The 27,985-nt window shown below is 43.0% G+C and overlaps 1 long non-coding RNA gene across 3 annotated transcripts in view; it reads left to right on the top strand.

Annotated features, from left to right (window-relative positions):
* Positions 1-27,985, top strand: part of LOC109451365 (uncharacterized) — a 63,263-nt gene that overhangs the window by 1,338 nt on the left and 33,940 nt on the right. Inside the window, exons 2-3 of one of the 3 annotated variants that reach the window (XR_012497449.1) lie at positions 2,692-2,872; positions 17,614-17,689. This is a non-coding gene — a long non-coding RNA (uncharacterized LOC109451365). Of the gene's footprint in view, positions 1-2,691; positions 2,873-17,613; positions 17,827-27,985 lie in introns of all 3 variants that reach the window. The other 2 variants (XR_012497448.1, XR_012497450.1) reach the window with 2 other exon arrangements.

The raw sequence follows: 27,985 nt of genomic DNA, 5'->3' as shown, positions 1-27,985 counted from the left end.
CGCCCGGCCACTAGGGAGACCGGAGTGCAGGAAGACCCCTCATTGGGGTATTGTCGGATGTTTGCTTTTGTGTCTCGACCAGCTGCCATCGAGAACATAGTGGTATGACTCCCCTATTTATGGCACCATTGTTCCTTGTTGGCCTCACCATATTCTGCCTTCTTATGTGGGGAGAGGGAGCTGAGACCTTGCATTGCAAACATGCTCCCCACCAGCTCAAGGTAGTCAAGGGATTGCCAGACATGCAAACACATGCTTGCAGTACAATGTGAGGTGCACTGTTAATGGAGATGGGTAGTGGCTATTAGTGGTCAGCTCTGGGTGGGCTATGGACTTAAAGGACCATGCCAGGGCCTGTGGGGCCAGATCTCACCAGGGAGCAGCCTCTGTGGAGACCCAGCTGGAAGATGCTCCCACCAGCCAGTCATTACCACCTCTTAACAGCACTAAGCTTGCTCTATATGACCTACAATATAATTTCCATTTAATAGCAGAATACTCTGAATAGAAAAGAAAGTTCTCTCTTACTAGTCCAGCATCCAGCAGAAACTGCAAGCAGTCGTAAAACTGTATCTGAGCTTCAGCTTCAGAAAATTTTCCTGACTCCTCCTTCCTTCCATTGTGTTGACTGCCTGTGGTAGCAAGCATCCAAGATGGCTCCCAACAATCCCCACCTCTGCAATTCACACTCTTGTGTATTCCCCTCCTGCGTTGTACCATGGTTGGTCTTTGTGACCAACAGAAAATGGCAAAAATGGTAGCAGGGCACTTCTAAGATTAGGTTATAATTTGGGTGCTTTCTCTCACACACTGTCTCTCTTGGATGACTTGCTTTGGGGAAAGTCATGACTTGAGCAGACCCATCCTCAAGTTGAAGCATCCTGCCAACAGCCATGTGACTGAGCTTGGAAATGGATTCTCCAGCCCTTGTCCAGTCTGCAGAGACTACAGCCCTGACCAATAGCTTGTCCCCAGGAAAGACCCTGAGCCAGAACTACCTGGCTAAATCATTCCCGGATTCCTGACTCTCAGTGTATATGTGAGATTATAAGTGCTATACAGTTTTGGGGTATTTGTTTTATAACAATAGATAACTAATACAGTGCCCCTCCTCTGTGCTTCGAGACTTCTGCTCCTTCCCTGTCATGGCACTTACCACACTGTGTTGTAATTACCTGTTTACATGTCTGTCTCCTCCTAAGACTGTGAGCTTAATGGAGATCTTGTTTTAGTGTCTTTGTATCCTCATCACCTGGCACATGCCTGGCCTACCATCAGAACACTTTGTTAAATGAGTAGCTTCCATTCGTATGGCACATTAGAATTGACAGAACAGTAGTGCATTCATTCTCTCATATAGTCTTCATGGGAACACCAGGATGTAAGTTCTAATATCATCCCCATTCAACAGATGAGGAAATTGAGACACAGTGACTCACTTAAACATCCCATAGCCAGTAATTAATAAAATCAGATCTCAAACCCACATCAGCCATTTCCTGGTTTGTGCTCCTCCTCCACACCAAACTGCTCTTCATGTAGCTTGGGTGGTGGGAGGGCAGGATGAGAATAGGAGAAAAACTAACTTGCAGCATGGGATGCTGTCCAATCATGATGGAGCGCCATAGAAAGGGACAAGAATGTGGCTCGTTTACAGATAGGCCAGATCTCTCAGCCCACATTCAATATTTCATTTAATCCTTACAAAATCCTAAGATAAATCAGTCATTTGTGTTCCCACTTTACACAGGAGAAAACCAAGTCAAGATCTCACAGATGTTAAGGAGCAGAGCTGGGACTCGAGCAAATGTATTCAAATTCCTAGTTCTAGGCTCTTTTTGTAAAACTCAAACCATTTCCTTTTCCCAGTATTTGACAACTGGGTTTAGAGCCCAGATAAAATTCCTGATTCCAGCTGGAGCACACAGGACAAGATATCACGGTCTCAGACAATGATCAGATGTGACTAATGAAAGGATTCTACCTGGAGGGCTGTGTCCCAGCCACCTCACCCTCTCTGGCTGAGCTCCAGTCACTAATTCACAGGCAAAAGGTCAAAGGTTTCACAACATCCTTTTTATCAATAAAAGGAAATATGCTGTTGTGCTTAGAGTCAGTTTGCACATCTTTAAAATGGGGGGAAACATTACACTGATGACTAAATGCAATGATGTGTGTAAAATGGCTGGTCCATAACAGGTATTCACGAGGACATAACTACTCTTCTCCCCTCTCGCTTGCTCTTATATTCCTATGTCTTTTATATTCTTGTGTTACATTCTCTTAAATGTCCTGACATTTTTCAAGACAAGAAGACACATCCTTTTGTGAGCCTCTCTTCTTCCCATAAGCTGAAGGCTTAGCAGTGGCAGTGGAAAGCAGAAGGAGAAGAGGAAATTTCTGAGGGCTCTGTGCAGTCTCCAGCCTGAAGGGAGCTCGCAGTGGGATTTCTGCTTTATATCAGCTGCGTGGTGGGGCAGGAAGACCTCCATCCTTAGAGGGCAGGTATCATGCTGAGGAGAAGAAGCCCCAGCTGTTCTGCGGGCCCTAACGGAATGTGGCTCAAGGCTGCCTGACGCCTTGCTGGGTTGGATAAACTTGGCCTGTTCACTTCCATCCAACAGACCTTTCACCTTGAGGGCCCAGTGACCAGAAAAACAACCCAGAAGCCAATAATTTCTCATTCTCTAGGGATCCAGGGAGCAGACAGTTTCTGGGCTGGACATCAGGGACAAACCGATGAGCTGTGAGACGGCCTCTGTGCTGAGGACTCCATCTGATCCCAGGAAGTGGAGCACCGGCTCCATGTATTAGAAGACACAGCTTCCTGCCAGGAAAAGGATCTGGGCTTTGTCTCTATGTGCGCCAGCATGTAGGTGGGGCTGTCTGGAGTTTCACGAATGGGCTGTGGAGATGGCCAGCCCCAGCTGCAAGTCAGTTAGCCTGGCTCTTGCGGTCCGAGGCAATGCCGTTCAGAGCAATTACATACCAAGTGAGGACGTACCATGTCAGGCCTTTGAGGAAGCAGGTGATGTGGAAAGGCCATGGCTTTGAAGTCTGCAAGGCTTCGGTGTAAATCCTAGCTCCACCATCTACTAATTATGACTTGGGAAAGATATTTAACCTCTTTGGGCCTCAGTCTCTTTATCTGGAAAGTAACAGTATGCAGGGCTGAGATAAGGATTAAATGAAATTATTGTGTAAAAAAGTGTATAGAATAGTCCCCGATGCTTATCAGTGCTCAAAAACCCAATCTTTATTTTTAGTTTCACAGGAAGATGGAGGAGAGGTGAGTAATAGCCACAGTTAGGGAGACAGTACATGTAAAATTTCATGCAACTTTGAGGTTTTTTTTCAGCCAGCATATATTAAAGAAACTCCTAAGTGCTAGCAACTAGAGGGGAGATACAAGGACAATGGCCCCTGACCTAGAGGAACTCAGAGTTTTGCAACTGAGATGGATGAGTAAGCAAATAATTTCTGTCAGGGTTATAAGTGGTCTGAGACAAACAAGTTAAAATGCTTTGGGAGCAGAGTAGAGGAGGTGCTTACATTCTCTGCAAGAGTTAGAAGAGCCTTGCTGAGAAAGCAACTCTTGGGCTCCATTGGCTGAGTCTTAAGAGATGAACAAACCAGAGCTTACAGGTGAAATGGGGGTGGACGATCACTGCTGATGTCAGAGACAGCCTGTGGAGAAAACACAGGCATAAAACAGCTTGGTTAGGGGAAGAAGGACCATGGAGTAACTGAATATAAAGGATATGATAAAGGATCAATCAGCCTGGAGAGATACTAAAAATTCCTTGATTGTTTGCTAAGAAGTTGGGACTTCGTTCTGGAGGCATCAAAGGGGTTTTCAAGCCAAAAACACGATGATTAATTTGTTTTCAGGAAAGGTAACTGGATGGAGGATGGAGTGCCAAGGAGAAAGACTGGTGGCGGGGACACTGGAAGCATCCAGAGATAACAGGCTCATCTGGGTTACATAATCAGGAAGCTGGTGGGGCATCAGGAAGGGAGGCCAGACCTCCTGGCTCCTCGATTAGATTGCTCCTACTTCCACATCTTTGAAACCTGCCTACTAAGCAAACCTTGACCTAAAATTATAGTGCTCATAGGAGCAGGAAAATAAAGCACACAAAATTACAACTAGGTTTAAACTGGACCAAGGCACCTGCTTTTTATCCATGGTTTGCCACAGAATTAAAATATGTTTAGCATTTTTCTGAGCATCCACTCCCTGAGGTCTGTATTCCTAAGGTGAATGCAAATCCTTACTGGTTTGGGCCAACCATTCATCCAATTGTTCAGTCAATCCATATATCCACAGAACCACAGAACCATCCATCCATCCACAGAAATGTATTAGCAGATACTATGTTCTAATCTGGCTACATCCTGAGGATATAGGGAAGGAGGGTAATCTCTGCCCTCAGAAAGAGAGCTCACAGACTCATGGAGTGGAAGAGAGAAAAGTCAATAGACAGGGACAGTCATATGTGATGAGTGCCAATCCAATGGGAGGGATATGCTAATTGCTATGGGAGATTAAAGCAGGCATACTCAATAGTCTGAACCATCTTGAAAGGAGGGGACACTTGTGCCAAGCTTTGAAGGTCAAAGAAAAGGTTCTCTAAGAAGAAGGAAGAGCATATGCTATTTGGGGTTACAGTGCAGTGGTGAGTGGTTAGAATTCGAGAATACAACAGTCTTCCTAGTCCTGAAGCCAAACACTTGCTTTGCCTATTTTACTTACATAAACCACATTAATTTAGATTTAATTTATGGCTTCCATCTGTCATATCACTGTGCAAGACTAAGCCAATACCCACTTTCCTCAAAATTACCAAGTTGGCAAAGTTTGCTTGACATTTTCTGACCTCTTTCAGTGCCTGTCGCAGGGCACCTCCACCTCTGGCCTCAATGCCCTACGCTGTTCTTCCAAAACCCAAGAGCCAACTTCAGTCCCTCCTGGGAAGTTGTCCAGGTTCCCAGTCTTTGTCCATTCTTGCTCACTTCCCTGTCAAGTCTTAGCTTGTGGGTCAAATTCTGCCCAGCTTTTTGATGGCTTTACTTTGTTCATAACTACATTACTTTGTTCATAACCAGTAGCGAGCTTAAAGCTTTAGCTTGTCACAAGTGTCTGTACTCAACATTTTCTTTTCTTAATCTTACTTGTCTTCTGTGAGATGCATCACTTCATCCCTCCACTCGAGATTTTTAGTGACATCTTGTTCTCTGAAATCACCTCCTACCTCTCTAGCAGCCCCACAGGTAAAGCTCTATCATGATGCTTGTCAAGTACACAGAGTTTTAACCATCTCCCTATTTTGGTCTTCACACCAGACAAAAAACTCTGTATCCTACTCAGTTTTTCTCTCTCCAGTTCCTCCACATAGTGGCAACAATAAACATATGATGAGGGGCAGCCGGTTAGCTCAGTGGGTTTGAGAGCAGTGCTCTTAACAACAAGGTTGCCGGTTCGATCCCCACATGGGCCAGTGTGAGCTGCACCCTCCACAACTAGATTGAAACAACTACTTGATTTGGAGCTGAGGGGTCCTGGAAAAACACACTTAAAATAAATAAAAGTTTAAAATCAATCAATCAATCAATAAACAAACAAACATATGATGAAGGAAGGAAGAAAAGAAGGAAGAGACTGAAGTCTGGAAAAAACTTCCGCCAGTGGAATGCCACTCCAGAGGTAGGAGTGGCAAGTGTAGGAGACAGGTTGGAGAACCAATGTGTGAGCCCTTCAGTACCCCTCTCTGCGACAGGCCAGTGTTTACTTTGCCTGTATCTAAGGTGTGTTGAGAAGACAAGTGCTGCTCCTGAGACAGGGAAAAGGCAGGATCTCATACTTTAATTTCTTTGAGCCCTGTCTGGCCTAATTTCTCCAGGCCCACTTCTGTGGGCCTGTGCTACTTTGTATGGTTTTTATTCATGAACTAGCAACTATTAGTGACACACCAGGAGCTGATAGTATACTTGACCTCAATTATGTTTTAACATTAACGCTGTGAAATTTCACAGAAGAGAAGAACTAAATTGAAGTTAATACTCACGAAAAAGAAGATGAGTAGTCCCTGGTTTATTATTAGAAAAATCCTGGCCTCCGGTCTGATTTTTCTTTTTTTTTTTTTTTGTAATAAGATCCAAAAATACTAAAAAGTCTGACTGACTAGCCACATAAGGCATATGCTGAGAGTCCTCAGCCAAAGCCAAATACGAGAAAAGTCAAACAGTGTATAGAAAACAAATAAATGAATCACAGTGTTGGGTAAATTGCTGTTTGGCACCAATCCATGAAAGCAGACCAAGAAGTGTCTCTGCAAAGATGTGGGAAATATCTGTGGAAAATATCTCCGAAACAGATCTGAATTTGACCTGAAATCTTGTCTACACCTGAACTTTGTCCTGCAGGAATAATCCATCATGTTTTCCTTTAGTACATATTCGTTCACCAATGGCTCCTGGGTGAGGCTGCTCCCTGCAGAGTGACCTGTGCACTGCAGTGGCCTTGCTCCTCGTTATGCATGGGCGGCTGCAGCCAGGTTGACCCACAACCATGGCAAGAAAAGGTGATAGAATCTTTTGGAGCAGTGGCATGGGGCCAGGATTAGGAGCTGGGCGCCCTGGGTCAAGTAACGGGACACCACAGGCAGCGTTCGCTAAAAAGCCCCATCCCTACCACATGCATTAGCATGCAACTGACTACAGACTGTTTAGTCTAATGTCCAACTTGACATTTAATTACCATAAGTTGCTTGAATTCATGGAAACGTTTATTTCATGGTTAAAGTCATCTTGTGACTACTAGGGATGAAAAAGGAGGTAGGACTTAGGCTCAGTGTTCCAAAATCTGTCAGATAACTGGTTTGGTGTGCTAAGCTCTAGGTACAACAGGCGTTACAAAGACAAAACAAAGCAGGCACAAAGCCTCCTGCTCTCAAGGAATGTAGAGTCTAGGAGGAACCATAAGGCAGGAATATTATATCTGTAAAATAAGGTGGAAGGAGAGGAGTGATAATGATAGCTGGCGTTTATTAAACCCTCACTGTGGGCAAGGCACTATTCCAAGTGCTTTACATTTATTGGCTTGTTTAAACCTAACAAAAACCTTAGGAGGCAAGTACTCCCATTAGCTCCATTTTACAGATGAGGAAACTGAGGCATGGAGAGGTTTATAACTTGCGCAGAATCACAGCTAAGGGGCCAATAGGGATTTGAACTCAAGCAGACCCTGGGTGCCTGACCACTGTGCTATTCTGCCTGCCAGGGACCATCTGAGAGGTACACATCAAAAGTGTTCTGGGAGCTCAGCTGAGGGAGATATTCACTGCACCTAAAGAGAAAAATTACCCACACTTTGTGGAGAGGTGACATTTGCACTAAGCCTTGAAGGATGGGAAGGATTTGGACATACAAATGTTGACAGTGAGACTGGAGGAAGAATTCAGAGAAAAGGAGAGAAGTGTTTCCTGATTAAGAGCGGTGTTACTGAAACAGGAAGCAGTAAACACATAGGATCTAAGGAAACAGTCCATATCAGTCTGGCTGTATTAGAGTGTGCGAAAGTGAAGTAGTGGGGAAAAGGCTAGGGGGGTAACCTACAGCTGGACCTGACCGGTTAGCACATGAAGATGATCTTTATTAACCTGTTCCCAGGACTTTGCCAGACTGATCAACTTATCACCAAAAACTACTCTCAGAGAGAAGCTTTGACAATACAACGAACAAATGAGAACACACACACACACACAAAAAAAAAAGTTGCATTCGCCCCAAGGACCAGAAAGTGCACAGGCACTCAAATTCTGGTTCCAGTTTTCTGCTTGTCAGCTACGACTATCCTTACAGATGCTGCAGGTCAAACCATTAGATAAATAAGTGCAAACATTATGTTGATGGTAGTCAGATTCTTGGCAATAATCCTTGATGATCATGAAGCATCCTAGAGATTCTTTAGAAATAACTGGGGTTCGGCTTACTCTTACTGCTACAGCCAGCTATGTAAGTATTAGGTTGGTGCAAAAGTAATTGTGGTTTAAAAGGTTAAAAAATTGCAAAAACTGCAATCACTTTTGCACCAACCTAATACTATGTAATTAGAGTACAAAATAAATCTATATATTTATTTTAGAATTGGTAGGATCTTTAGAAACTATGTCATCTATTATTTTGCAGAGGAAGCCCCAAAAAGCTAAAAAGGTTAAAGGGACTTACTTGAAGTCATCCAGCAAACTAACAGAAAAATCACTTTTGAACACAAAATATTTGGAAAGTAACACAAATGTTTTTACTGCACATTATAAAATCTGCGTGTGGATGTGTTCAACGTTCGGCTCTTCCACCATTCATCCATGAATCTTTAAATTGTAGTTAAAACACAATAGCCAAAGAGGAGGCATTTTAATATGTTGCACACAAATTTTTTGATGCTGAGAAAGTGAGCTTTAAAAAACTACACCAGGCTACAAAATAATTCAGTAGAATTATTAAAATTAGCAATAGCTGACACAGCTCAAATACTTGCACAGCGGCAAGCATTGTGCTGAGCACTTAAAACGCGTTACCTCATATCAATAGGACAACAACCCTCACAATGTACTACTATTATCCCCATTTTATGGTTGAGGAACCTTAAAGAGATTTAGTCACTTGCTCAAGTTTACACAGCTAGTGAGTACCAGTCTGGACTCAGACCCAGGGCCACCTGACACCAAATTCTGTGTTATTAACGATTACAACGCATGACCTCCTTAGCTAAGAGTGAGCGAAACTTACCTTTTTTACCAGGAAATATTCAGTATCCAGACAAGGTGTAGAAACAAGAAGGCTTAATTGTTAAGAATTTTTATCCTTACTGAAAGCCTCTAGGTATATAATACTTGTTCCAGGACTTCCTATCCGTGTGTTACAACCAACCAGCTTTGCTGCACTTTGCTGGGAAGACAGATGCCCTGTCTGTCTTGGTTTATCACACAGCCAGAGCATCAGTGACTCTTAGTGGCTACTAGCAGCGTGTGGCCAGCCCAATGCCTGATCACCAAACAGCTACCTTGCCAAGAGTGAAACCTGCTTGGTTAACCTGGGACCCTGGGCAGGAGTCTAGGGCCTTCTGTCCCACCTGGCCCACCTGTCATCCCACTGAGCACAGGCCCCACTGACTACCTTTAAGAAGTGGCCTTTGGGTCCCCTGCTTCCTCCCTGCCCTCACTGCCACTGCCCTTCTTTAGACCTCCATCAGTCATCTCTTGCCAAGCCTGCTCTAGAAATTCCCTATGTGCTCGTGTATCTAACCTGACACCTTCCAATCCATCCTTCCTCTACTGCCAGAATGATCTCTCTAAAACAAATCATGTCAACCCTCTACTCTGATCTCTTTGGTGGCTTCGTGATGCCTACAAAATAGAACTCACACTCCTAAGCATGGCATTTAATATCCTTCACAATTTGACCTTTCCTTACTTTCTGGGACCCAACAAATTTTTGGCGAATTAGTGAATGCTCTCCTGTTTAGATACCCTTTTAGCATGCATTCCCTCCCCTTGTTATTCAATAATCAAAATGACTAAGTGTCCACAATGGGTTGAATTTTTAACAATCACTATTTTTTCACAGGATAATGGACCCAGTTATGGACCTAGAATCTAGAGACACGGGTTTAGGTGCAATTCTGGCCCTTTCTCTGTGGCTTTGTGCAAGTCATTTCCCTCCTCTGGGCCTCAGTTTCTCCATCTGTATAAAAGAAGGTAGATCTAAATGACCTTTAAGACTCTTACAGGCCATGTCTATACTGGTTCCTTATACTGGATTTCTATTGAGAGAAGAACGTTAGTCCCTCACCAGCCAAAGATATGTGTCCCACAGCTAATTCCTGAGCTCAGCAGACTGGAAACATCCTTGCTTTACCCACCCTCACCACTTCAGCACTGTCTCTTGGAATTTCCTGACTGGCCCTGCCCTGAATCACAGCACTGGTTTACATCTTCAATGTAATAGACCCTGGAGCTGAGACAATGGAGCTCTTAGAGACTTCAACTATGATCTCATCTTCTGACCAACATTTTTGTTGGCCTGTAATGGCTCAGCCCTGACCAGAAAAAAGGAAAATGAAAAACCCCTAGGAAGCACTGGTTCTGAGTCAGCATGTTCTAGGTCTGGAATTGAAGCTGGAACTTGTGTGGACTGGTAGGGACCTTGCAGGCTCCAGTAGGAGAGAGAAATAGCCAGGCAATCCCAGAAGAAACAATCCTGAGGGCAAAGAGACTTCAGAAGGTGGAAGGCAGCAAGGCTGGTATGAGGGAGAACTCCTTTATTGAGAACCTTCTGTGTACCAGGCACTTTCAATCTGGGCTACTACCTGGATAATACCTGGACTTTGCAAGGCAGGTATTATCCGATTTCTAAAGCTCAGAGAGAGAAACTCACTTTTCCAAATCCCATGACTAGTAAGTAGCTGTGGGGTTCAAAGCTTGGTCTCCAAAGACTTGTATTCTTTCCTTCACTCAACCCGAGAAGCACCTGGGAGAAACGAAGGAAATCTTGGGAGTAAAGCCAGATGCTCAGGGAATACTCACCGGATGGTTATTTCAAGAAACTGGGCAAACTACTAATGGGATAATATTGAGTCCAAAACCACCAGCACTAACTATGAGAGAGCTAGAATTACAGTCACAACACTAAGTAGCTCTAGGCCATAAATAAATGTTGTCCTTTGTGAGCACACAAAGTGATATTAATTCCTTGAACATCAACGTGACTAATACACTGGGTGTGGCACCGGGCATCTTGTCCACACAGCTGTCTGGGTCGGCTAATCTGGGGCTTGAGTCTCCAGCTGCTGTCTGCCCAGAGGCAGGCTGCACTCTAATCTCCTGGCCTCACAGTTAGCTTGACATTTTTGCTGAGTCTGACTCACTCGCTCCCAGCCTCAATTGTTCTGTGCCAATGCAGACTTCTTTTACAGTTGGCCTACTTAGAAACACAGGATGTTAGTGTTGGAAGGGAACTAACTTAAAGTCACCTGGTATAAACCCCTCATGTTACAAATGCGAAAACGGGCCCCAGATAAGGTTTGATGATGTCTGGGCTCAAGCGGATTTAGGTGTGAGGCATGATGGACCCCCAACAACACGGGCCTATCGGGCAGAAGGAGGAAGCTGGGGTTAAGCAGTACTGTAGCTGGCAATACTGACTCCCCTGCAGGATTATTGGAGCCATGGGTGCAGAGGGTCATAGAGAGCAGACCCAGCCTCCTGGTAGAATGGGTTGGAATAGGGAAGCAGTGTCAGAATCTCAGCCAAGCAGTCAGAAGTTCAGGGCGGGGCTGCTGTCCCACCTGGGAAATGTGGGGCTGGGCAGGGGAGTCAGGCTGAGGGTCAGTTGTGAGGGCTGGACCGACATGTCCAAGAAGGCAATGACAAAAGTCATAACTCGAGATATTAGTGCAGAGTTTACCAGAGGCATAATAGAGCCCAAACTCGTGGCCGCACACCCCACGCCTGCCCGTGGTGGGCTGTGGCTGAGGCACTCCTTGCCCTCTTCGGGAAGGCTCCGTCTTGCAGCTGGACGGACCAAGCAAGTCTAGATCATATCTGGGCAGCCAGTGACGACAGCACTGAAGTATTCCATCCATTCCGCCTCCCAAATGTGTCTGGAACATTCCTTTCCTCCATTTCTGTTGTCGTCACCCTGAGCGCTGCTCATCACCCACACAAATTATTGCCGCAAATTTTTGGTTCATCTCTCACACTTTGCCTGTACTAACACATTCTTCTCATTGTCACCAGACTGATGTTTCTATGTGACGTGAAGATGTCACTTGCTTTCTATAAATACTGGATAGCTTACCATTGCTTAGCAGCCTTTCTCAACTGGGCGTCCTTGGAAGAATCTAACCCTACAGAAAATGATTCGAGTGACTATTGTCCCAATTCTTTCCAGGACGGTACATAGCTGGTGTCATGCTAGGTATACAGGGGAGACATTGATTTGCATAATGGATGCCTTAAGTCAAGAGGCCTTAAGGCCTACATGTCTAAGCTTGGCATACTAGGTCCCACACGATGTCAGCCCACCCTCGCTCTGGCCTCATCTCCTGCCCTCCCTACCACATAGCCAATGCTCTGGCCACACCAAACTCTTCCCATTTCTTCATGCTATTTTTTTTCACGTCTTAATGTTCTTCCTTCTACCTGGCTTCCTTATTGGTCTTGTAAACTCTTAGTCATCTTTCAAGGCCTAGCTCAGACGTTACCACCTCTCTGAAGTGGTGTCCTGCAACCTTTGAAGTTGATTCAATTGTTCCTTCCTCTATGCGCCCATATTATTTGTGTGTGTGTGCCACTGTATATAGCACATCATTCATAGTTGGAGGTTTACTTATCTGTGTGACCTACAAAATTTTGAGCACAGCAGACAACATCCTCTCTGCCTCCCCTGACCTGAATAGATGTTTATCAAACTGAATGGCCCAAAGCTTCCTGGATAATCAGAAACAATGCTAATTCTGGAACACAGGACTCTAGATTTTTAGTCCAGCGTTATTTGGGTTTCTACATGACAACAACTAGATCAAACATGAAATACGCCAGTGTCAGAAATGCAGGTGTGTGTGATGACAGCATGCGCTGGGAGAATCCCGCCTGATTAATTACTGACAGAGTGAGGGAGTAACAGCAGGTAGGCCCGGCTGGGAAGGGAGAACGGAGCCGAAAATATGGCTCCTAAGGTATAGGAGTAGACTCCATCAGGAGTATGCATAGGACCAACTTTATAATTTCTCTAGGAAACAAGAAAAGGAAAAGAAGGAGAAATAGTTGGCAGTGGAGTTAAGAGAAGGACATCTGAGTATACCGCAAGAACTGATGTCTGAAATGACTCATCAAAGCTGAAATCTGATAATGAAAAGAACTTACATTTGCATAGTTCAGAATATTGTCATACGTAATCTCATTTAATTCTCAGAATAACCATGTGGCAGGGGTGGGGTTGGGATTGGGGTAGAGGTTGTGTGTCTGTCTGTCTGTCTGTGTGGTATTGTTACCGACCTTCCTTTATAGAGAAGATGATTAAGGCTCAGAGAGGAGAAGTGACATCAAACACCCACTGTCCCTAAGTGATGCCACTGGAACTAGAAAGCAGGCCTGCCTGTCTCTGGGTCCAGAGCCACATTCACTTTATCAGAGAACAGGAAGGCAGTTCCTCTGGTCTCAAAGCTGAAGGCCTTGATAAAATCCAATAGAATGACATGTAGAGGTTGTTCTGAGCTATGACTCAGAGGGACTCTCCATAAACTCAGGACTTTTCTAGGCTGTTGTAAAATGAAGCTAAAAAGCCATTAGTCAGCTGACTTGTGGGGAGTAGCTGATATAGAGCGATTCTTGGCTTGAACTGGGAAAAGTATAACTTGTCTAAAGAATCTGGGGCAGGAGTTTGTTTTTTATCTGCCTGTGGGTCCAGGAGATCTATGGGACAACAAATGAGTACCAGGCGGCTGCACTTTTTGGTCAGCTTAGGAGAGAGAAAGTGTCTGGAAGACGGAGTGGAAGAGCTGGGACCACAAGAGGTCGCTCAATTTGTCCTCTCCGTCTCAGATTTATCCATGAACGTGTTTTTTTTAACTTTTATTTATTTTTAAGTGTGTTTTTCCAGGATCCATCAGCTCCAAGTCAAGTAGTTGTTTCAATCTAGCTGTGGAGGGCGCAGCTCACAGTGGCCCATGTGGGGCTCGAACCAGCAAACTTGTTGTTAAGAGCACCCACACTCTAACAAACTGACCTAACCAGCCTCCCCTGTCCATGAACTTTTGAAACTGAGACTTTAGAATATAAATACCACTGACCAGGTTCCGCAAAAAAGTCCTCCCATTGTCATTTATCGTCTTTGGTATGCATTTCCTGTTGCCCCAACAAAAAATCCTGAGGAACACATAGTTGGTTTAAATAACTTTGGACCACCCCCCCAGTCTAGTGCTCTGAATATATACAACAAATTTCAGGAAATGACCTTTTGATTGCAATAAAAATTTCAAGTTTGTTAAAAAACAACATCTTTTATATGACTCTGCAGATGAAATTCCTTGATTTCTTTTCCTCTCCTTCAAAAGTTACCTAGATAGATTTTTTCAGTCCTTATTTATTCATTTATACTAGTATTTGTGGGGCCCACTGTGGGCTAGGTGCTATTATATGTTAGGCCCTCTGCTAGGTGCTGGGTACCTAGCAGTAAACAAGAGATGGCCCACCCTCACAGAGGTTAGAGCTTAAGGTGAATAGACAGGCACGGTTGAAAGAGACTACAGAGACTATGTAATTCGGCTGCCTTATTTTAACAGTGAGAAAACGAGGGCCCAGAGAAGGGTAGTACCTCAGTTAAGGTTATACAGTTAATCCATGGCAAAGCCAGATAAAGAAAATAGTTCTACTTTTCAATTAAGAGCCTCATCTGGAGTTATCCAGAAGGCCAAGAAAAGCATTATCTCCCTTCCCTTCTGTCCCAACTCAGTAAATCTCTTTCTTGGCTTCTTGATTACTGGAGAAAGTAAATGTTTTCCTACCCTGTCTTTTCTGGAACTAAGCATGGTCTGTTAGTAATAAACCAGAGTTTCCTCATTCTCTGGAACTCTATCTTCTGTGTCCTTTGTAAACTCCTCTCTCCACAGAGGCTGTCTCAGTCTTGTAACCACAGCTCAAGGACCAGGAAAATCATGCTGCCTAAGTCTTATTTTTTTCACAGGAAGCAGAAGATGTTACCTCGCTGTCAGAAAATACCATGAAGTTCTGTTTCACTGTTGTCTAAAAGATTTATGCTGGGCGGCCGGATGGCTCAGTTGGTTAGAGCATGAGCTGTCAACAACAAGGTTGCGGGTTCAATTCCCCACATGGGATGGTGGGCTGTGCCTCCGGCAACTAAAGATTGAAAATGGCAACTGGACTTGGAGCTGAGCTGCACCTTCCACAACTAGATTGAAGGATGATTTGGAGCTCATGGGCCCTGGAGAAACACACTGTTCCCCATTGTAAAAAAATTTAAAAAAAACAAACAAAAAGATTTATGCTGTAAGAAATACTGGCAATATTTGTATTAGTGTTCTCCAGAGAAACAGTACCAATAGGAGAGAGAGAGAGAGAGAGAGAGAGAGAGAGAGAGAGAGAGAGAGAGAGATTTTCAAGAATTGGCTCATGTAATTATGGAGGCTGGCAAATCCAAAATCTTCAGGATAGGCCAGCAGCCTGGAAACCCAGGGAAGAGCCAGTATTGCAGTTCATCTGCCGGCAGAATTCCCTCTCGCTAGGATATGATCAGTCTTTTGTTCTATTCAGGACTTCGACTGGTTGGACAAGGCCCACAACAGGGAGGGCAATCTGTTTCACTCAAAGTCCACCAATTTAAATGTTAATCTCATCCAGAAATACCCTCACAGAAACATCCAGAATAATGTTTGACCAAATATCTGGACACCATAGTCCAGCCAAGTTAACACATAAAATTAACCATCACAATACTATAAGTTGAAATTTTTACAACCCCAAGAGTCATATCAGAATTCTGAAGTAGCTGCATGAGTGTCAGTTGCTGGGAGAACATGTCTATAAAGGCCTCATGATACTACAGACCAGCATCGGGGGAGAAGGAAGAAAAACTGGCAGAGATGGCAAAACCATCAGGTGGACAGAAATAGTACAATCGGAAAAGACCATCTGAAGAGGGGTTTATTTTAGCAAACCTAGAGACTCCCTAGCCCTAATCCTTTTCCTACTGTTCTGTTTCATAGATGAAAAGGAGGAAAATCCAGACACCAAAGAGCAGATAAGGGAGGAGGAGACACTGCCTTGCTCCTCCTTCAGATACGCTTGTGGGCCAGAGTTCTAACAAGCAGACTGTTGGGGTTGGCATATTTCCCCTCCTGACTCTCTGTGTGGGTCACCTTGACACTTGGCTTCACACCTAGGGAACTAAAGCCCTCTATAACTGCATGAGCCAATTCCACGGCTGTAGAAGAAGGTCTGTCAGGGCTCTAACCCTTAATGAAGCAGCAGCAGTCTTAGAGCTAAGAACACACCTCATGAAGGGCTTCGCACAGGGAGACTCCTGTGTACATTCAGCATCTCTTGTGCCAGACACTCATCCAGGTTCTGGCAATGCAGCAGTGGACAAAACCCACGAAAATCTCTGCTGTCCTGGAGTTTACACTCTACCAGGGTAGACAGGCCATGCACAACTAAGTGAACTATAACAAAGAGTGTGCTAATGAAAACTGCTACAGAAAGAAAGAAAGCCAGGAAGAGGCGTAGAAAATGCTGGGGGATAGGTGTTGCTATTTCAGATCAGCTGGCTAAGGAAGACCTCACTGAGAAAGTGACATTTGAGTCAAGATCAGAAGGAAGTGAGAGGGTGAGCAATGCAGACATCTGGAGAAAGAGCATTCCAGGCAGAAGACCATTTTTGTGAGTTGAATTGTATCCCACAAAAGATATATTGAAGTCCTGATTTCTGGTACCTGTAAAATATGCCCTTATTTGGAGATAGGGACTTTTCAGATGTAATGCAGTTAAGACAAGGTCATTCGGGTGGGCCCCAATCCAATATGTATGAGTGATATCCTTATAAGGGGACACAGAGACACAGCTATACTGGGACACTGCCATGTAATGGCAGAGTCAGAGATGGGAGTAATGAGCTACAAACCAAAGAACACCAAGGATTGATGGCCACCATCACAAGCTAGGGAGAGGCAAGGAAGGCTTCTTGCCGATGGGATTCAGAGGGAGCATGGCCCTGCCGACACCTTGATTTTTGAATTTTGGTCTCCAGCACTGTTAGACGACATGTGTCTGTTGTTTTGAGACACCCAGTGTGTAGTATTTTATTACAGCAGCCCTAGAAAAGGTGTATTTGTGCGTTCTTTACATCAGCCCTGATCTCCCATGAGCACATCTCTGAAATGACTAATCTCTTTTACGTGTGTGTGATTTAGCACATGCTACCCTCCTTGCCTGGGTATACTCCCCTCTCCCCACATTTATCTCCTTATAATGCCTACCTACCTATCCAGCCTCCACCCAGGTTTACCTCCTATAGGAAGCCATCCCTATTCTCTTTTCTTCCTCTTGTGTTACACACACACACACACACACACACACACTGGGGACTTGCGAGGAGAGCACCTAATCTAGGCATGCTTCTCAATCTCATTGCGTATCACCCAGAACTGTGATTATTTGCTTTCTCACATGCCTTCATTAGATTGTGAACGTCTCTGCAGCAGGGGCGGCATCTTTTATTTCTGTGTTTTTGGTGTCTCACCTAGTGCTCATCTCAAAAACTGTACAATTATTTTTTTTTTTTTAAATAAGTGAATGGAAACAAACCTTTGAAGTAGGGTTATTATCACAATTTTTCAGTAGAGGAAACAGGCTCAAAATGAACTGGCTCTGGTCTAGGTTACTCAACTAGTACATGACAGAAAAGGAACGCAAAATTTATCATTTGGCTTCAAAGTTGGACATTTCTTCTGTAACCTCGCAGCAATGAGGATTTTTGTGCTAGAGATGCCTGATTTCCTGGAGAGTAAAACGGGAAACAAAACTACTTGTTTTCCAGGACGGTTGTGGGGATGACCTGAGATGGGCCTTGCCACGTGCCATCGCTCAGCGGTTCGTGGGTGCTGTAACTGCAGGTTTGCGGCCGTTCTGTGCAAGACTGGTGATGATAAGGACGCCTCTCTATTCTTCCTCTTTGGACCTAAGGGGTTTCATCCAGTGGCCAAGCAGATCACATGAAGGAAATGTCTTCCAGGAGAGAAGGGGCCCATAGGTTTGCCAAAAATGTGATAATCGTATTAGGGTGAGGAGGGAGTGGATAATGAAGTTTATCTTGAGCTCTGAGCCCCTTTCAAAGCCTGACTCCATGGAGTTGAGGGTGGGTTTCCAATCCCACAAGAATGATTTCAAAAGCAGCACTCCTAGCACTAGGGATGTTTTCCTCTGCCCATTATGAAAAGGAAACGATTTACCCAGATGCAGGCCTGGCCAGGCTCCCTCCTCTATCAAGATCAGGACTCAGAGCTCGGAAGGGTAGAAGACAGCACATCTAATAAGCAGCTGTTTTCACATATTGTTTCTCACAGCATTCAGAAATGTGTGCGATATGACAGGTTGAATAGTATTCCTGGAGTAACACTGTGTCCTTTCAAGATAATAAGCATGATATTTAAGGGAGATTTGCTACAGGCTGAAGCACTTTAGTAAATGGGGCAGATGTGAAAATGCTATGTGGTTTGGAACAGACACTAAATTATGTGAAGTATGAATTTAGGTCTCCTTTCTGAAATTCCTGGTGTACAATTTATTAGTCTCTTCTTACTTACAAACCTTGGACTTCTCGGTAAATTCTTATCGTTCATTCATTACACTACTACATATTAAATACTTACCATATGCCAGGCACTGCGAAGAGTGTATATCAGATCTCGATTCTGATTCTGAAGAAAAGAGAGGTGATTGTTTTGTAAAAATTCAGAGGGCTTCTCCCTTGAAACAGTATTTGTGAGGAAGTGAGAATGTCTCCTCCATCTGCATCTAGAGAAAGTAATTTCATGTAGAATGGCTCAGTTCCGGTGTTCACTGGGCTCATCATCTCATCTGGGGGTAGCTCAGGATTGGGAAGGATAGAGCAGCAGAATACGTTGCTATGGTAACTTGGCATTAACACACCTTGGCTCCTTTGTGCCGCCCCCAAATTACCTTTATAACTAGTGTACGTTTCCAGAACATGGAAAGCTTTTCTTAATTTCCACACAGCCAGTTGCAAGGCATTTTCCAAGGCACACAGACAAAGGGAGGGTCCTTTCTGTTTGAGGCTGAGACTATGCTGATGCTGCTTCCTAAGCCACAAGTATAGAATCAAGACTCAGACTATCTTATTCTTTTATGGCAGATTTCACTTTCGAATCCCTTTCACACATGTTATCTCACTTTTTATGGCCACATTTTAAAAAATCGCATGCTGAAGCAATCCAGAAGGGCAAGAAAATGAACGCACTAAACACTTATGCCTTAAAATAACCATGTGAGGTGGGAACTAATATTCCTATTGTTCAAACGGAAGAACGAAGGTTCAGAGGGTTTCCATGATGTGCCCAACCAAGGTCACATAATTAGAAATGGCAAGAGGAGGAATGGAATCAGGCCTTTAGAGTCCATATTTTTGGGTGTCTTTCTGTTATATCTCCACTGACTCCCACTCCCTTCCAGTCTTTGTTATTTTATAAAAATACAGATGTGTACAAATGAGCAGCAAGTTTGTACTTTGCTTTTTAAGAAAACAGCTCTATTGAATTATATATATATATATATATATATATATATATATATATTTCATAAAATTCACCCATTGTAAACATATAGTTCAATGATTTAAAAGAAAACTTTTCTAACAGCTTTATTGAGATATAATTCATATACTACACAATTTACCCATTTAAAGTGTACAGTGCAATGGTTTTAAGCATATCCACCGTGTTATGCAACCATCATCACAGTCAATTTGGGAACAATTTTATCACCTCAAAAAGAAACCCTCTACTTCCAAATCTTCCCATTCTCCCACCCCTCACCTTAAATGCTAAGCAACCACTAATCTACTCTCTGTTCCTATAGATTTGCCTCTTCTAGATACTTCGTATATATGATATCATATACTGTGTGGTCTTTTGTGACTAGCTTCTGGCATTTCGCATAATGTTTTCAGGGTCCATCCATGCTGAAGCCTGTAATAGCGTTCCATTCCTTTTTATGGCCAAATAATATTCCATTGCATGGTTATGCCACCTTTTGTTTATCCACTCATCATTCAATGGACATTTGGGTTGTGTCCCCCTTTTGGCTATCATGAGTTATGCTGCTATGAATATGCATGTACAAGTTTTTGTGTGAACATAGGTTTTGATGTGAAATTGCTGGCTGAAATGGTAATTCTATCTCTGACCCTTTGGGGAATAACCAGACTGCTTCCAACATGGCTGCACCATTTTACATTCCCGCCAACAGTAGATGAGGGTTCCAGTTTCTCCACACCTTTGCCAACACTTGGTTACTTGGCTTTTTTTTTCATTTAACATTATTTCATTTAACCATTATTCCACATGGTTATCATTTTTAATGGTTACACAGTGTTTCAAAGCAATTTAAATATTACTTTAAAGCTGAAGGTTTGTATTGTTTCCAGTGTTACACTGTTATAAGTCGTGGGACTAGGATCTGTACCACTTACTATTTTCTATTTTCTTCCTTTAGCTTATTTCCTTGAGGTATGTTCCAAAGTGGAACAAAGGGCACACACAGCTCTTGTTACTGCTCCCCAGGTTACTTTGCAGAGGTTCATTGTGTGCAAAATGCCCCCTACAAAGCTTGTGCTTGACTATATCCCCACAGACTCTGCCAACATGAGGCTTTATTGCTTTATTCATGTGCACTAATAATACAGGTATAAAGTAGAACCTTGGTTGTTCCAATTTGCATTTCTTTAATGTTGGTAAAATTACCATATATTAACAGCCATCACTCGGTCTAACTGAATCACTCATCCAAAGAGGTAAGGAAGAGCAGGAGAATCCAGGGGTCCAAGCAAAGGGTAGCAGATGGAGCTTAAAGGAATTCCCTGGGTTTGGGTACCATAGTTTCAGTTATGTTTCATAGGGTGGTTGTAGCCTCAGCCATGATGACGAGACTGCTGCTAAACTGCTGGACTGATGTAGACACCTCCTTTTTCAAACTCTCCCCTCGTGTGGCACCACTCCTGGTTCTGCTCCTCTCTCTCTCTCTGACCACATGTCCTCAATCTCCTTTGAGAGTGTCTATTCCTTTGCCTGCCTCTTAGAGCTTGGTATTCCTCAGGATTTCATTCTTGGGATCCTTCTTTTTTTACTTAACACTTTGGGGGATCTTATCCACGCCCATGGCAGCAATGACGATAAATGCTGAAAACTCCCAATAGTTATGTCTGGCCTAGACTTCTCTGCTGAATTCCAGATACACATATCTAATTTCCTACTGGACATCCTCATTTGAATGGCCTCTCGTCCCCTCAAGCCTAGTGTTTCCTCCTCCTACTACCCCATCGACCCAATCGCCAAGCCAGAGACCTGAAAGTCATTCCAAACCCCTTCCTCACCCTACATATTCCTAAATGTCTCTCTTTGTTTAGTACATCTTCTTCTCTCCAAAGCCATACTGCTAATTTGATTCATGTGTTCATCATTTCTCCTAATAATTTTGGAAGTATTACATGTCTCAGTTGGGGTTTGATTGGTTGTAACTTTGTCACTTTCAGAAGGAAAAGAAAGATTTATTGAATGGATACGTGCATGAAATGAAAGGAGCTTTTACTATAGCAAGGCGGGCTCCAGGGCAGCTCCAGGGACCTCAGCAGAAAGCAGGTTGCCCAGGAGAAGGACCTTCTCTCGAGGGTCCACTAGGAAAGTGACTTGATCCAACAGTGCTCGGCCTCTGCATCTCTCAGTTCAAAATACTAAATTTCTCAAGAGTCTGAGACCAATGAAGATCAAGAAAGCAGAGAGGCTGAGTCACGTGATGGAAACACAGCTGCCGGATGATGACCTTCATGCAGGAGAGGTATTTATCAGAGAAAAAGAGAGGGCGTGATATGGACAGTCTTTCTAGGATTGTCCACTATATTGTCATAATTTCTGAACTGGTCCCCCAACCTCTAGTCTTACCCTCCACCAACCCTCTTCTGCCAGAATGATGTCCCAAAATATAAGTCCGAGAGAAAAGAGAAGTAGTGGAAAAAGAACAGGCATGAGATACGCATTCAGGTCGTACTAAGTCTGGGACTTTAAGGGATAATAACTACCATCTATTTGAGTCCCTACTCTTTGCCAACACTGTGTAAGCACTTTATATATATTATTTCTACTCCCTGTGACAGCTCTGCAAAGTGGATATCATAATTACCATGCAAAAGAGGAAACTGGGGCTCAGGAGGAATTAATAAACTTGCCCTGGGGTCCATGACTGGTAAGTGGAGAATCTACCATCTGACTCAAGGTATATTACTGGGCTATGCTCCCTCTTTGAGATGCCAGTTTCTTTATGTGTAAAATGCAGATAGCCTTTATTTATCAAGATTGATGTTAGGATTAGGCAGGACTGGCTACATAATTTGTGGGGCCCAGGGCAAAATGAAAATGCAGAAAGGCCCCTTGTTAAATAATTATTATAATCATGGTCACCCCAATAAATTTAATTTAAAAAAATAGTCATACACACACACGAGGAACTGCAATGAAATCTTGGAATTTTTAGAGTTGTTATTGTTAATGGCATAGGCAAAGTATGGAACTACTAAGGGTGTATTATACGAAAATAAAAATTAGTAAATATATATAAAAAAGAGAGAGTTTCAAGACAGCAACAGCAGAGCATTAAACCTAGTGCAGGACCGTCCTGAGCATCAGGCCTTGCAGGTTGTAATCCCATGAAGTTGGTGCTGGAATTAGGGTTAACATATATAACATACTTTGTACAGAAGAGATGTTCATTAAATTGAAGCTATAATGATTGTGTTAGTTTCCTATTGCTGCTATAACAAATTACTATAAACTCAGTAACTTAAAAGAACACAAATTTATTGTCTCATAGTTCTGGAGGTCAAAAATCTAAAAGGAGTCTCATGGGGCTAATACCAAAATGTCAGCAGGGCCACGTGCCTTCTGGAGGTTCTAAGGGAAAATCCATTTCCCTTTTCCAGCTTCTAGAGGCTGCCTGCATCCTTTGGCTCATGGCCCCTTCCTTCATCTTCAAAGGCAGCCATGTAGTTATGTTCCTATCTCTCTCTCACTTTCTGATCTCTGCTTCCCTTGGCACATTTCCTTCTCTGAATGACTGCTTGCCTTCCTCTTAGAAGGACCCTTGTGATTACGTTGGTCCCACCTAGATAATCCAGAAAATGTCCCCATCTCAAGATCCTTACTTAGTCACACCTGCAAAGCCCCCTTTGCCATGTAAGGTAGCATATTCCCAGGTTCCAGGAATTAGGACTTGAACATCTTTGGAGAACCATTATTCAGCCTACGTAGTAACAGTGTGATGACGATGATGATGATAGTCTCCTTCTGTAATCCTTCAGCGATTTCAGGATGAAGTCCAAACTCTTTTGCAGGACATGGCTGGCCTATTGTGATCTGACCCATGCCTATCTTTGCAGTTTCAATTCTTTCTGCTCCCCCACATTCACTACTCACTCCAGTAACATTGAACCACTTATAACTCTTCATCTGCAACCTGCTGTCACTTGCTGACCACCTCTTTCCTACTGTAATTGCTGCACAAAATATGCTCTCCCATTTCCCCCTTCAGCATCCTTTTTCTTTTTCAATTCTTTTTTTGAGTATAGTTGGTATACAACGTTATATTTGTTACATTAGTTTCAGGTGTACAATATAGTGATTTGACATTTTTATACCTTACAATGTGATCACCCCACTAATTCTAATAATTATTTTTTTTAACACTCAGCCCAAATTTTCTTCTTGGGAAACCTTTACTCCACCACTTACCTGTGATGTTGAGTAAGTTATTTCACTTCTCTAACTCTCAATTTTTGTACTTAAAGAATTAAATAACAAAAAGTTGCCTACATTATTGTGAGAATCGAGTGACATAACCATGAAAAGTATTTAGCAGACTGCCTGACAGATGGTTAATTATCTGTAATTATCATTGTGACTATTCCTTGACCATCCCCCAAATGTGATTTAATGACTTCCTCATCTGTCCCCTTTTAGCAGCCAGTGCATAGAAGGTAGCAACCTTCCCTAAAACTGCCTGTTCATTTGTTAAGTCTCTTCTGCTGTGCTAATCATTCTTTAAGATCAGGACTCAATCATTCATTTCCATATCCCTAGTGTCTAGCACAGGGTTTGTACCTATGGGTTAGTGTTTATTGAGGCAAAATAGGAAAATAACTCTTAGGAGGACACGTGCTAATTCTGTTCTCAGAATACTTCTGTAAAGCATTCCTTCCATTATGATCTTCCTGCAGTACCAGTCTAAAAATATTTAATTTGCTTACCTTCTGTTTAAATAAAAGTGCAGCATTAACAAAACCAACCCTGTTGTGTCAAATATCCTTTTGTCTTCTTTGCTCTAGCCACTTCCTCCTTTTTTCTTTCTACTTCTCTTTCTGTGTCATCTCTTTCTGTGTCATGATCCCATCATTTTATTATTTTTTAGGAGTGACAGTCTTTGTCCTAAAATTTGCACAACTGCAAGCTTTGCAAAAAGTTGTGTCATGTTACCCGTAACAAGGGAAGGCCCACCCTTCCCTTTACTCCTTGTACTGCAGACCTTTAAATCACCAGGATATCTGGACCCTTGTCCTGGAGTCTGTACTCACTCCTCCCTGCAGGTTACAGTCATGGTAAAGCTAGACCCAGAGTCCTCGTCACACACTCATGAATTATTATAAAGCAACTCAGGCCTGTGATCTCCTTGAGCACAGATTTGGGGAGGCTGTGGGGCTAAGGTACTCATGAAAGCATTCACTTGACAGGCAGCACAGAGATCTGAAGCCCACCCTTTCTCTTGGAGAAGAGACGCTGCACAGTTTAGTGGAAAGAGTGCTAACGTTAGAGTCACGACTTGGCTTTGACCCCAGGTTTATCACCTGGCTGGCTGCTCTTTTGGCAAATGAACAGTATCTGTAAGCCACTGGATCTTCAAATTCCGGAGAACATTAGATCTATTTCACCTTCCTTATAGGGTAGATATAAATTTTTTAAGAATGTGAAAATAGGGGTGGCCGGCTGGTTCAGTGGTTAGAGTGTGGTGCTCATAACACCAAGGTCTCCGGTTCGAGTCCCACATGGGCCAGTGAGCTGCACCCTCCACAACTAGATTGCAATGACTTGACATCCTGGAAGAACACACTGTTCCCCAATAGTCCCCAATTTAAAAAAGGGGGGAAAAAAGGTAAAATACTGGTATTTACTGGGCACGAACTATGCACCAAGCACTGAAAGGTATATTTTCTCTATTTTATACCTGAGAAAAATCAAGGTGCAGGGAATTGTCACATTGTTATTCTGCTAACACAGAGAGTCAGGATTCAAACCCAGGTCTTTCTGACTCAAAATCTTTGTTGTTGGTTTCCACTTAATTAAACCAGGCTGATGCTCATGAATCATGCATCTGAACACACTTGGGGGGAAAAAGTAAAGTTTTTCACCACACAGGATAATGACCATTTTATAGATAAAGAAACTGAGGCCCAGAGTAGTGCTGTACCTTCCTTTAAGAGTTCGTGGCAAGTTTTTAATTCAACAAGTACTCATTGGGGCTAGTAGGTGTGCAGGTCACTAAGAATTGAGGTTTGGCTGCATCTGGGTGAAAGAGGGAACTCCAACAGAGGGGACATGGATTTGAAACTATGTTCACGTGTTTTTCACTCTGTGGTTACACTAGACAGCTTAGGTGACACAATCTCAGTGAACTGTTTAGGTCATAAGTTTCCAGATTCGTTGTTGTGGCACGCAGGAGTCCCTCTGTGACATGGCCCCAGCATAAACCTCCAGCCTCATCTCTAGTCAGGCCTCCCCTGCCACCACCTACCCCTAACCCTCCTCTTCAGCCATAATGAGCGCTTGCAGTTCCTGGAACGCACCCAGTGGGTGGTGCCTCCGTGCTCCGTTCCCTTTACCTGGGATGCACTTCACCTTCTGAGTACACAGTGAGCGTCTATACTCATTTTCTAAGACTGCTTAAATATCACTTCCTGAAGTCTCACCTGGCCTCTTCCCACCCCTCCCCACTTCAGATACAATCAACCATTCTCTCCTTTAGACCTCTATGTCTGCTCTACGTATTTTTGTACCAATTTCACTTTTTTATTGCACCATTTTATGCAATGAAATGTTTATTGCAATAAAACTGTTTATTTACATGTCTGTCTTCCATTGTTAACACCTCAAGAGTAAGGACGATCTTGTTTCTGATTGGATTTTTAGTCTCTAGTCTCTAGTATGGTGAGTACTTGGTGGCAGAGCTTAGTGGTTGGCTCACCCAATATCTGTTCCTAACCTGTTTGTCTTTTGCCTGCCTCCTCACTAAAGGCTGGAAAAATTAAATTATCTTTTTCCAACCTCCAGTTACTAGGGACTGTGCGGAAAAATGGTATGGTTATGTAAACATATATATGTGTGTGTGTAGATAAGTAGATGCACAGAAGGAAAACCAAGAAAATGTTAACAATAATTACTTTGGGTTGGGAGATTGAGACAGAGAGCACATGGAATTTTTATGTTGTAAACTTGTGCATTGTTTGAATACTTGGTATGTATTATTTTTATTATGTAAAAAATGGAAAATAAAACCTCACCAAAAGAGATATCCAGATGGCAAGTAAGCATATGAAAAGATGCTTCCACATTATATGTCACTAGGGAAATGCAAGTTAAAACAAAAATGAGATACCACTACCTATTAGAATGGTGAAACCCCAAAACACAGACACCGCCAAATGCTGGTGAGGATGTGGAGCAACGGGAATTCTCACTCATTGCTGATGGGAATGCAAAGTGCAACAGCCACTTTGGAGACAGTTTTGCAGTTTCTTATAAAACTAAACATGCTCTTGTCATATGAACCAGCAATCACAGTCCTTGGTATTTACTCAGATAAAGTGAAAACTTTATTATGTTCACACAAAAACCTGCACACTGATGTTTATCACACTTTTATTTATAACTGCCAAAACTTGGAAGCACCCAAGATGTCCTTCAGTACGTGAATGGATAAACTATGGTACGTCCAGAAAATGGCATATTATTCAGCACTAAAAATAAATGAGTTATCACACTGTAAAGAGACATGGAAGAAACTTAAATGCATATTCTTGAATGAAAGAAGCCAATCTGTAAAGGCTACATACTGTATAATTCCAACTATATGACATTGTGGAAAAGGCAAAAGTATGGAGACAGCAAAAGGATCAGTGGTTGCCAGGGGTTAGTGAGGGAGGAGGAAAGGGTTAACAGGCAGAGCACAAAGGAGTGAAACTATAATGGTGGATACATATCATTATACATTCGTCAAAACTCACAGAATGTATGACACCAAGAATGAATTCTTTTTGTTTTTTTAAATCTTATGACCTGTTTATCCTGGTCTGTTTTTTTGTTGTTTTTTTAGATTTTCTTTTATTGGGGAAGGGGAACAGGACTTTATTGGGGAACAGTGTGTACTTCCAGGACTTTTTCCAAGTCAAGTTGTCCTTTCACTCTTAGTTGTGGAGGGCACAGCTCAGTTCCAGGTCCAGTTGCCTGTTGCTAGTTTCAGGGGGCGGACCCCACTATCCCTTGCAAGAGCCGAGGAGTCAAACCAACAACCTCATGGTTGAGAGCCCACTGGCCCATGTGGGAATCGAACTGGCAACCTTTGGTGTTAGGAGTGGAGCTCCAACCGCCTGAGCCACGGGGCCGGCACCCCAAGAATGAATCCTAATGTCAACTATGAACTTTGGATGATAATGATGTATTCATGTAGGTTTATCAAGTGTAACATATATACCACTCTGGGGCAGGACGTCAGTAGTGGGGGAAGCCATGTGGTGAGTAGGGAGGAATTCCCTGTTCTTTCCGCTCAATTTTGCGGTGAACCTAAAACTGCTCTAAAAAAAATAAAATTGATTTAAAAAATAGAGAATAAAAGAAATGACACCAACTCAAAATTTAGCCCAACATATTTATTCAATTTTTATTATGAACAATACAATGGCCTATGTGCTGTGAGGGTACAGTGATAATAAGACAGTTTGTGTTCTCAAAGAGCTTAAATATAACATGGTGGAGATACAACACTATATCATACTATATAAAACAGAATTTCTAAAGTGCTACAAGAAAGACACAAACAACTGGTTGTGAGAGACCAGAGAAAGGAATGATTTCCTCAGT

The sequence above is a fragment of the Rhinolophus sinicus genome, linkage group LG06 (genome assembly GCF_036562045.2).
Source record: "Rhinolophus sinicus isolate RSC01 linkage group LG06, ASM3656204v1, whole genome shotgun sequence".
Lineage (NCBI taxonomy): Eukaryota > Metazoa > Chordata > Mammalia > Chiroptera > Rhinolophidae > Rhinolophus > Rhinolophus sinicus.
This window is presented reverse-complemented; position numbering and strand designations above follow the sequence as displayed.